Below are 12,204 nucleotides of genomic sequence, written 5' to 3'. Positions count from 1 at the left end.
ATATATATATATGTAATTTTTGCAAAACTACAGGCTTAGTTTTGAGCAAATCATGAATAAAGGGACTTTTTTCTCCAGGCAATAAAATCTAATTACATAGACATTCCTAAAGAGATATCTATCTTTTATAGATACCAGACAGATACAAGTTATGATTTTGAAGTCATTGATCTATCTAATCTCATAAGTGAAATTTATTTAGGATGCCTTGAGTTTAAAAAATAATCACTCAGTGGAATGAGGGACAATCATAAAGAAGTCTTGCTGAAATGCAACTTGATGTAAAAATGCAGACTGCTTACGCTGAAGGTACCATGACAAAGAGTTCTTCCTCAGAGAACTACCAAACACAGACTAACATTCTGATGACTTCACTGGTAAAGTTATGCCATGGGATTAGAATGCCACTGATACCAAAGCAATGAGGTAGGCACATGCATTCAACCCAGAAGCCCTGGGTGATGTTACGAAGCTGCTGTATGAATGGACAATACCTGGCACAGGCAAAGCAGAACTTCAGCAAGTATGTTGTTTTGTTGCCACTCAAACTATTTTCAAGAGAAAAAAGAGTACTTGTCCTGCATTTTACCAGATTTTACCCTAAGCATATACTGGGTGCTGATGTTTCAAGTTCACTAAAATTTTCCCAAGTCCTTATGGCTTTAGGGTTATCCTTCCCACTGCCATGTCATGCCCTGATAGAAAGTTAAGAAGGGCCATGGAATCATATTAGCCACAGTAGAATAAAACTAAAGCAGGTAGATTTCTATAAAGGAATAGTTGAGACATCAAGTGTGATAGGGCTTTTTTTTTTTTTTTTAAAGAAGATGTCGGGGGTAGGAGTTTATTTACTTATTTATTTTTGCTGTGTTGGGTCTTCGTTTCTGTGCGAGGGCTTTCTCTAGTTGCGGCGAGCGGGGGCCACTCTTCATCGCGGTGCGCGGGCCTCTCACTGTCGCGGAGCACAGGCTCCTGACGCGCAGGCTCAGTAATTGTGGCTCACGGGCCCAGTTGCTCCACAGCATGTGGGGGTCTTCCCGGACCAGGGCTCAAACCTGTGTCCCCTGCATTAGCAGGCAGATTCTCAACCACTGCGCCACCAGGGAAGCCCGATTGGGCTTTTTTTAAAAGGCTGTTACTAGCTTCTGTTGGTAATGCGTTAGCCACTTCAATGTCCTTGAAGTTGACATGGAATAAACATCATCCTGACAGAAGCTGGTGCCTATGCACTCGTGCTGAACTCTTCTCTTCCCCATCATAGTCACCTTACTCTCGCGAATCCTGAAAAAACCCAAGTGATCTAGGCATATCATTAATGTGTAAAGTACTTTTCTCTGGCCATTCTGTATGAGTGAAGAGTGAATTCTGCCTAGATGAACAGACCATCAGGCTTCATTTTGTAGCCTCTTTTCCTTGAAGGCAATTTCTAATCTAGAGGAAACTTCCATGACAGTTGTTCTGAAATATCTGAAGGGTGAAACTAGAGTTGGGTGAGGTATTTTCTGCAGAGGGACAGAATCTTTGTGACACTGCTGGTGGCTTGCAAGCCATTTGCGGCTGCTTTTGGAATCTGTATATATTTTAGTGCTTTTTTTTAATACTTGAAATTAAAATCTATCTTCCATTTTCAATGTTTTAGCTGTTAATACCCTACAGCCTTCAAAACTTGGTATTAAATAGTTTGGGTTCGCTACTTTTACACTCTCATGTTTTCAGTCAGTTATTAGATTCCAAACAATATGGACCAATGCTGTCTTTCAGAGAAGAAAGGCTGCTGCCAGAGCAGGGGGCTAAGAGCGGGGATTATCCTGAGTATCTATAGGTGATTATACCATCTCCCTGGTTTTACTTATGTGAACTTGAGGACCACCCCGCCGCGAACCATCTCAGCAAGGAAGTTTTATGCAAAGAGGCTTAGCCTGGTTTTGAATTCCAGTTTAACAACTTATTAGCTGTATGACTCGGGCAAGTCACTTAATGTCTCTGAGCCTTAGTTTTCTCTTTTGTGAAATAGAGGTGACACCCTATCTCACAAGGTTGTTGTAGGGCTGAATAAATAAAGTAATGCACCTAAAGCACTTTGCACACGACTCAGTTATTATTAACTGCTTCATAAATGTCCGTTTCCTCCCTCCCTCCTTTCCTTTTCCTCCCTTCCTCCCTTCCTTCCTTCCTCCCTCCCTCCCTCCCTTCCTTCCCTCCCTTCCTTCCTTCCTTTTCTTCTCATATTAGCAAAGAGGCACCTCTGCCACACAGAAACACCTGGGGACTGTTTGTGAGGAACGATATACAACAGCCAAGACGCCCCAGTAAAGAAAGACAATAGTATTTGTGATGCTCATCTTTCCATCGTGTATAAGTTTTAGTTCCTTTGGCATGCTGTAATCATGGTTACTCATCACCCAGTCCAGTGTGCCTCCACGTGGCCCAACTTTGTATATGGCTCTCTCATAAAGGAAGAATGAGTTAAAAATTTAGAAATCTTTCTATAAGCACAGTCCATTCAATCATAAGCAGACATTTTCCCTACAGCCCTCCCCAAGAGAACTGTATATATGTATTCCTTTAAATAGTTTTCCAAATGCTGGCTCTCCTTCATCACAGGAAGTGCTGTTTCTTGGGAATAATGATGTCTCATTGAAGCTGAACAAAGGACAGAGAATGATAAGCACTGATCTCCTCTACCTGCTTTTGAGTTTGCCCTGCATTCCAGTCTATTCTGAGATGTGTGCCAAGGGGAAGAAGGGATTGTTAGTCCGATATTATTTCTAAACTTTACACACTTTCCTCAGGTAACAAATGAACAAACTCAAAACCATCATTTAACACTGCTCTATCAGCATGGGGCTTCAGATACGTTGAGAAATGTGAGTTTTAGTCATAAAGTGAAACCAGGAAATGGAACAGAGAGGCAGAATTTTCCATCTCAACTGGGAGACCCAGTTCAGTCAAGATCCACAGGAGACTAGCTGAAGGGAATGATATACCTTTGCTTAAAGGAAAGACCATTTTTCTCACATGAACTTGACCAGAAATCCTGGGTATCCATGAACCAGACTCACTCAGAAACACACAATCTTTTATTTTCCTTTGATTTATTTCCTGTTACTATCAAATGCTGTTTGAAAGGAAAAATTTTAAAAAAGTGTCAGATTCTGATGCTAGGCTATCCTTTCCCTGCCCTGAAGAGCAGGTGGTGAGAGTTGCTCCTGCTTAGGGCTGAGTGATGTGTGTAAGCATCATCCTTGTTATGTCCTCGAGAACCATTTCTGGCTGATGGGGATAAAATAGCACGAATTCTGCCGGAGGCTTGTGGCTATCTTTCTCTGTGCATAGGACAGTTCCAGGTTCTGGCCAGTGTTTGCTTGGCCTGAACTGTGCATGGTATTTTGAAAAAGGCTTGAATGAGTTGCAAACATTAAAAAATTAGGAGCAAGAGTGTGGAGAAATAGAAACTCTTGTGCACTGTTGGTGGGAATGTAAACCAGTGTAAAGTAGCATAGCGATTCCTCAAAAAGCTAAACATAGAATTACCGTGTGATTCTGCAATTCAATAAGAATTGAAAACAGGAACTCACACAGATATCTGTACAACCATGTCTCCAGTGGCGCTAGTCACCATAGGTGAAAGCAACCCAGGTGTCCATCAACGGGTCAATAGCTAAACAAAATGTGGTGTATACATATCATGGGATATTACTCCATCCGAAAAAGGAAGGAAATTCTGACACATGCTACAACATGGATGAACCTTGAGGACGTTATGCTAAGTGAAATAAGCCAGACACTAAAAGACAGATTCAGTACAATCCCACTTACCTGAGGTATCTAAAGCCGTCACATTCATAGAAACAGAAAGTAGAATGGTGGTTGCCAGGGGTTAGGGGGCGGGGGCAATGGGAAGGTATTGCTTAATGGGTATAGAGTTTCCGTTTTGCAAGATGAAAAAGTTCTGGAGATTGGTTGCATGATAGTGGGAATTTACTCAGTGCTACTGAACTGAACACTTAAAAATGGTGGTTAAGATGGTCATTTTTATGTTATGTGTTTTTAACCACAATTTTAAAAACACTATTTTTAATCAGGAGATTTCCCATTAAAATCTGGATTAGCAGGTCCCCTTGACAAAGCAGAAATTTAGCAACCCAGAACCTACAGGAAGGGCTGAGCAGCACGGTCACTTTGGGCTGGGATGCACTCTCCCACAGAGTTTTCCACAGTGCTCACCACTCCCTTTTGCCTCCCCCGCTGCAAGGCTGTTTTCAGCGGTCATTTGCCACTGTGCTTGTACAGTTGCTATGCTCAAAGTAAGTTAAGAGGAAAGCAAACAATATCATGTATTATATTTGTGCTTCTATCAACGTTTTTTCTTTCACCTCACCTGCTTTTTCATTAATCGTACCTTCTTGGTCTCTAAAGGCACACAAGCTTGTTGCTCTTAACAGAAGGTTAGTTTTTAGTAGGCAGGTGTCAAAGAAAAGAGAGGATAATACTCAATGGAGTCTTTGGCTTGATTTTTATGCTAAATGGGATGAATATTTTTAAAAAGCCAACATGCTTCTTGTGGCGATATTCTTGACAATCAAAGCGTGGAACTGCCTTCGGCGTTTCACTGAGGCCAAATGTGTCCCTGGACACTTAGCGCAGGGGATATAACTGGGTGCCGTTTTGGAGGAAATGCTCTTGTTTGGGCTTGGGGGCAACACCAGTAGCCCCCTTTACCTAAATGCGGCCCGGCCCACTTGATTCACTGACTGAACAAAACGAAACAGACGCTTTCCGGATATTCACTCTGGCATAAGACAGGGTAGCCACATTTATAAGAGGCATTATTTTTTGCTAGCCTAAAATAAAAGAGTGAGCTGTGTGCCAGGTCATTTTGATGAGTAACCAGTGCCCTCAGGCTGCCTCTAAGCTTCCCAGGGCCTCTGTAAGGTGCCAGCCTCAGTCCTTCCCCAAATGAGCATCGTGTACACCACCCGCGATTCTGATCCATTACAGTGTAACTGTCCTGCGTTCCATTCCCTCAGGCTTATCCAAGTGATAGTAACTGATTGGATAAACTGAATTGCAACTGAGACATTAATGGGTGCTGATGGCTCCAGGTCCACCCCTGCCAGATACCATTTTACCTAGAAATGGCCCTGCCTCACCCTGAGGGCCAGGCTGTTGTGGACGTGTCAGCCACGTGCCCAGCACGCAGGGAGGTGCTGGGGGCAGTGAGGAAACTGTGTTCAGCCCCACACCTGGGCCCCCCGACTCCTCTCTGCCGCCGTGAATGCCAAGGACAAATTCAACCTGATGGAAGGATCTGGTTACCATGCATGTTAAATGCCAGTCTTTCTAGGTCAATCCAAAAGAAGCCTTGAGCCTCCACAGTGAAAGCCATTTGCCTTAAAGGAATGTGGGTGAGAAGGGTAAGGCTAGACTTGAGGCCACTGAGTGGGCGACCACCAATGTCTGTCCCGCACCTGCTGGGCTGGGTCAGCGAATCAGAGCCAGATGCTGGAAACAGGTGTAAGGAGGAACGCCAAGGTCAAGGGTAGAACGTTTATTCAGAAAGATTCAACCCAAGCATTGGCCTGCTCCCTGCTTAGCCTTCCTGAACCCCAGGCCCTTGGAGAGCTTAAGCATTATGGATTCCAGACTGGAAAAGAGAGTACAGCCAAGACCCTGGGCCAGTCATCAATGCCTGAGAAGTGACTGGGGCGTGGTCTGTGACTCACAGCCAGGGGTCTAAGCCCTGGAAACTCGGCTGGGCAGGTCCATCATGGGCAATCCTTTCACAGGAATGCAGTCATCTCTGCTTAGTGGCAGAGCAGTCAAGGTATGTTAGGAAGGCAGCACGGAGCTGTGACAATACAGCACGCTCTCCGCAGACGCCAGAGGAAGGAGAAAAGAGGTACCCCTGGCCCCACCAAATGAGCCCTGGAAGGAAGACATTCACTGAAGAGCATTTTTTGCCCTTGGGAGAATTTACAGTTCTGCGCACTGAGGGATGGAAGGGATGGATGAAGGGAGCTGATCTCGGGGCTTTGTTGCCATTAGCTGTCTCCCTCTTGCTAAGTTAGGGAAGATCAGAAACCAGGATTATGAAACGAGAAGAAATGAAACTCACTCACTTTTTCTTAACCTGGAGGAAGATGTGTGGTGTGCTCTCTTTGGTCTGTTTCAAACATGGTGTCTAGGAATTGATGGGGTCGGTGGGGAGCAGGAAGGAGAAGTGAAAATGCTGATATCACAGTTCTGCAAAAACCTACAGGCAGGGCTTCCCTGGTGGCGCAGTGGTTGAGAGTCCGCCTGCCGATGCAGGGGACACGGGTTCGTGACCCGGTCTGGGAAGATCCCACATGCCGCGGAGCGGCTGGGCCCGTGAGCCATGGCCACTGAGCCTGCGCGTCCGGAGCCTGTGCTCTGCAACAGGAGAGGCCACAGCAGTGAGAGGCCCGCGTACCGCAAAAAAATAAAAAAATAAACCTACAGGCAGCCCTCTTCTCAGGCATGGACCTGACATTGTGTGTCTGGCACAGCGTGTGTGTGTTCTCAGCCTTTCTGAAAGGAGAACAGAATTACAAAGGATGCTAATTAGATCATTAATTCCTCACAAACGGGACTTCTTTGCCTTGTGTGGGGGGAAACAGGCAAACAGGTTTTCAAGAGCCGTGGGAGGCTGATGGTACTGCTGTGCCCAATTCATGGACAAGAAAGCATGGGATGGTTGAGCAACTGGCTCAGAGTAACGCTGTGGGTTATGCTGAGACCATAAACCCAAGGAGAAAAGAGGCAGCGAGTGCGGCTGAGCACGCGAGACTCAGGGCGCAGGCTGACACCACCCCAGGACGTCAGAGACAGGGAGGCAGGTGGGTCAGCAGCCTGGGGTGCAGCTGAGGGACTGGTGCACTCATTTGCAATGTATGTGCACATCACCGCAGGCAGTGGAGGCCAAGAACCGACCTCTCTATGCCCATGTGTCGTGAGTGGTGAGTCAATGCAGAGAACCCCTGGTCACACTATTTTTGCCTCAATCCCATCCACCCAGGTAGAGTGGGGATTCAGCCACTTTTCCTAGATGTGGGCACGGCCTCCATTCTGCTGCACGCACACAGTCCGTGGTGGTGGACAAGGGGTCACTGGGCACCAAGCTCCCAGCTGCTCTATGATTTGGAGCAGGTCACTCATCCCCTATAATCCTCCACTAAAACATGAGGAGGTTTGACAATTCTTACTGTGCAGGGTTGTTGTGAGGTTCGAATGAGAGAACCTGTCAAAGGCCTTGCCCATTAGTTACAGTCATTACCACGTGGCCCTGGTTTCTCACAATGGTGGATTCCTTCTTTGCTTTGTTGGTTGTAGTGGGGAAAAGGCCTGGAAATCACTGAGATACATAAATAAAGATAGAAAAAAATCCACAGGATGTACAACACTAACAAGCGTCTTAGAATCAGAATAATAAACATTTAAAGAATACGGGAAGCAAAACCCAACTAGCTATGTCATAACAACTCCCCCAGTGCCTGCATTACTGTTTTCAGGAATCGTAGAGCTGTAGGCGCAGGTTGCCAGGGGAAATGAATTCATCACGCTGCTCACAAACAATTTACATTACATTTCTTTAAAACAGATACATCCAGTTTAGCTTCCTATTAAAGGGACTTTTACTAAGGAAGCTATTTGATCCTGAGAAATATAGCCTACAGTTTCAGTATAGAAATTTTTTTTTTTTTGGCCCTTCTAGAAAAGTCCCCAAATTGACAGTTATTAGGATGTCTCTTTCCCAGCAGGAAAAAAGGAAAAAAAAAAAAAAAAACCCAGAAAGAGAAAATTGCAGTTGCAGGATACAAATGAAAAAGCATTAATAATATTCATATAATAGTCTCATTAAAACTGACTTTTTTTTTGTGGTACGCGGACCTCTCACTGCTGTGGCCTCTCCCGTTGCGGAGCACAGGCTCCGGACGCGCAGGCTCAGCGGCCATGGCTCACGGGCCCAGCCGCTCCGCGGCATGTGGGATCTTCCCGGACCGGGGCACAAACCCATGTCCCCTGCATCGGCAGGTGGACTCTCAACCACTGCGCCACCAGGGAAGCCCAAAACTGACTTCTTTAAATAAAAACCTTACTCCAAAATTTTTTCTATGTAAAAATGCCTGCATTTCATTATCAGAACTCTTATAATTTCTGGGACTATTAAGTACTGGACAATGTTATGCAGTAACTGTAGGCTAGTCCTGAGTGCTGATTGGTTGTCTCTCTATTTTTACCAAGTGAAATTCCAGCGTAGTCAGGGTTCCTGGCTTATCAGCGATTTGATTCATAAGCTTGAATCTCCTAATTTGTAAAACACAAGCAACTGCTCTCAGTAGGGGTTTCTATTTGAAAATAATTTGACACCCTGAATCCCTCAATTCAATTTAGAGAACATAGTTAAATTTTCATTCATTTCAGTTTGTTTTGGAAAATTAAATAGATCATTTCAAAGAACATAGGACCTATAGTCACACTCATGGGAAATCATATTCTTGGTCTCCTGCTTTATTTTTTAAAACGTTCTGTGAAATTAATCTTGCTCAGAAAAGAAGCTTTCTGGACCTCTAGCCTCAGGCATCTCTCACCTCTCAGTCCCTAGTGGCAGCTGGAGTTGATATTTGCCCTTCAGCTCGGAGTGAATGATTTGGTCTCAAAGGTTATTTGCATGAAAATTATTTTATCTTTTTGTGTGTGACAGCTCGTGGGGACCCAGAGCTCCGCACACCTGCTTTTCCTTGGAACGTTGGCTATTGTTCATCCCAGTTTAAGAAAATACTAATATTTTCAAGGGGACTGAATCTTGGATTCATGAGAAATTTGCTAAGATCTTGGGTCTGGGGACACATGTATTGGTTTCTGAGACACTAGGAAATAAACTCTGGGCTTTAAGAATCTTGGCTAGTGCCATGTGTCTTTCTTTCCTCCTTCTTGCCTGCCTTCCTTCTTTCCTTCTTTCTTCTAAGAAATGTTTTTTATTTTCCCCTGGGAACACCTTTATAACCTCACAGGACAACATTTATAGAACCAGGGTTGGGAACTAAGATGGCCATGGGCTGGTTTTCCTTGGAGATACTTCCCACACTGGACTCCACATATCCCTTTTGCTATTTTAGAGTGAAGAGCCCAAAGGTGTGGGTAACCCACATTGTCCCTGTTGTTCTGTCTCTGAGCTCACGATATATTCGATAGGAAGCATCTGGGAACACTCAAGACAGGAGGAAGGACCATCTGCACCTTCTTGTCAACACTTGGGTTGGGAACCTAGGACCTTCTCAGCCAAGAGGACAAGCCCAGGGTTGGAAGTCCCTGGCCCACGACAGGGTGGCCTCTGCAGTTCCGTGGAAAGTGGTGTAGCCAGGACAAGGAGTGAACTGGGGCAGAGGCATGTCATTAAAATGTACAGACATATTAGCTCATAAAGCAGTTTACATCTAAACTAAAAATAGGGCCCCACAGACCAGTGAAAACTAATCATCAGACTGTAAAGTTCAGCCTTGTCACTTAAAAGCGTCAGGCACCGCAGCCATCGCGGCCCTTGCTATGCATGGCCCTGTGCGTGGCTGTGAAAGGAAGGGGAGACCGGTGTGTTGGATTTAGGCCGTGAGGTCTTCCGTGGCCAGCCGTTTGGAACGTCTTAAGGATTGTCAGCATCTTCCTCCTCCAGGCTCTCCCCATCGGCCCTCTAACTTTTCTACCCAACCTTAAAAAACAGTATTGATCTATGAGAGTGAGGACCTCTCTGTATCCATTCAAGCAGGCAGACACAAAAAGAGTTATTTTTTTTTTAACACTTATCTTGGGATAAATTCTTCAAGAAAATATAACAATGCTAATACAGGCACCTAAACAGAGTTTCAAAATACATGAGGCAAAGCTGATAGAACTGCAAGGATAAATGGGCAAATCCACAATGAAAGTCACAGATCTCAAAATTCCCCTCTCAGCAATCGATCAAAGAAGTAAGCAGGGAATCGGTGAGGATAGAGTGGAGCTGAACCACACTCTCCGACCCTGTGGACATTTATAGAACGCTCCAGCCAACAACAACAGAAAATACAAGGTTTTCAACTGCACGTGGAACCTTCACCAAGTTAGCTCATACTTGGGGCCATACAACAGATCTTAATACATTTGAAAGGATTGAAATCATATAACAAATATTCTCTCTCCACAATGGAATCCAACCAGAAATCAAACGGAAAGCAATCTGGAACGTCTCCATCCAATGAAATACTGCTCAGGAATAAAAAGAAATGAGCCACTGATACATGCAACCGCACGGGTGACTCAAGAGCGTTATGCAGAGTGAAAAACGCCCGTCACAGGAGTCTACGTATTGGATGTTTCACTTATACAGTCTCCTAGAACTGGCAAAACTATAATGACAAGCAAAACAGCAGCTGGGATGCAGGAAGGAGATCAACCGCAAAGGCACGTGAGGGAACTTCTTGGAGTGACAGAAATACTCTACAGCTTTACTGTGATAGTGGCTACACGATGCTACGTACTTGTCAAAACTTATTGACCCGTACACTTAGAATAGGTACATTTAAAAATTCACATCATCTGTCAGCTCTTCATTCACCTACTATTCCGTGACTACCTTTACTGTGTACATTCTAAGTCTTTGCTCTACTGGGCAATGAAGCCTAAGTACCTTTAGGTGGACTTAGACATGGACTTTGTGGAGTTTATGGCATCTCAAGGGGTAATCACAGCTGTGTAAACATTCAGCTAAATGGGTGCCTAGGAGGAGATTTGGAAACAGTTTGGGAATTAGGGATTTATGTAAGAGCTTCAAGGCAAGAAATACATTTTGAGAAATGCAATGGGCTATCTATTTCACTGAAAATCTATTATTATTATTGTCGCCCAGAATGATTTGTGTCAGGCCTAAGTCCATAACCCTCCCAGTGAAAACATCCTGAAACAATTTATAAAATTCTTAGTACTAGATTTTTCACTCTCTAATGTTGTGTAAATAGATGAATCCTTTCATCGAGTAGTTGCTTCCTTTTCCTCATGAGAAAACTAAGGCTCAAAGAAATTAAATGTCCAGAGTCAGATGCAGAAGGAACAGGACAGGAACCTAAGTCCTGTCTCTTGATTTCATTGATCTTTCCTGAGCCCCAAGCCTTAGCAGAGTTTCTATCCAACTTGTTTGTCTATTTTCAGACTTGAAGAATGGAATGTGGAAGGTGGATATTCTATCCTTGCAACTACAAATAGCTACGATATGGTGAAGGCTTTTAGGGTCTCTGACAACTACAGCTTCATGCTCTGGTGAACTAGATAAGCTGTGGTTCTTTACAGAGGTAGACGTGGCAGAGATTTTAATGTCAACAACCCCATCTCCAAAGCAACTGGCTTTCTGCAGGGGTGTGTGTGTGTGTGTGTGTGTGTGTGTGTGTGTGTGTGTGTGGTGGAAGTGGGGCTGGGGTCCTCCGACCTTGAGGCAGCTGCCATGGTCCAGAGCAAATGTCAGCCAGAGCAGCTGCCAAGTTAATCTACCAAATAGGGAGACATTTCTCTGGAAATCCCTGTTCCCTGTACAGCTCTCATCAAATGGTTTGAATAAATTCTTCCAACCAAAGCCACTAAGCCTCACTGGGAAGGGAGGAAGGGCAACATGGAGGGGCTTTCAATTGTTGCTGCTCCCACTTCTGGAAAAATCTAATGGCCACACATATGCCCAATAAAATGCCCAGTTATCCGTGAGGGTGGGCGTGGTCCCTGTGTTAACACTTGGGTGTGATTTGCATGTAAGTGGGTAGGAAGAGAAGGGCTGCAGAGGAAGCAGGTTGGACAAGGAAATCACCCAGGAGATGGGGCTCACAGAGACTGCTTTCCAAGGGCGGCCGGCCTCATCACAGTGTACTTCCCATCTTATTATTGCCCTGTCTTCTGAGGTTGACTAGGGCGTGGTGCAATTTTTTAAAAAATAAAATTTAAAATTAACACATGAAGTAGATCAAATGCTATTTCCTCCAAACTCTCTTTGCATTGACTGAGCATACAGCAGCCCTGGTCTAGAAGGGTGGGAACTTAGGGCCATTTTGCAGCTAAAGACCAGTTCATGGGATTTCCCTGGTGGTCCAGTGGTTAAGACTCCACACTTCCACTGCAGGGGGCACGGGTTCGATTCCTAGTCTCCTGACTGGGGGAACTAAGATCTCA

The 12,204-nt window shown here is 44.7% G+C and overlaps 1 protein-coding gene across 2 annotated transcripts in view; it reads right to left on the bottom strand.

Moving 5' to 3' along the window:
* TRIM55 (tripartite motif containing 55) overlaps positions 1-12,204 on the bottom strand; it is a 41,158-nt gene that overhangs the window by 794 nt on the left and 28,160 nt on the right. The gene's annotated exons all lie outside the window — the stretch shown is intronic.

Source organism: Neophocaena asiaeorientalis, unplaced genomic scaffold (genome assembly GCF_003031525.2).
Source record: "Neophocaena asiaeorientalis asiaeorientalis breed wild unplaced genomic scaffold, Neophocaena_asiaeorientalis_V1.1 scaffold226, whole genome shotgun sequence".
Classification (NCBI taxonomy): domain Eukaryota; kingdom Metazoa; phylum Chordata; class Mammalia; order Artiodactyla; family Phocoenidae; genus Neophocaena; species Neophocaena asiaeorientalis.
Note: the sequence above shows the minus strand (reverse complement) of the source record. Positions and strands in the feature narration are given on the sequence as shown.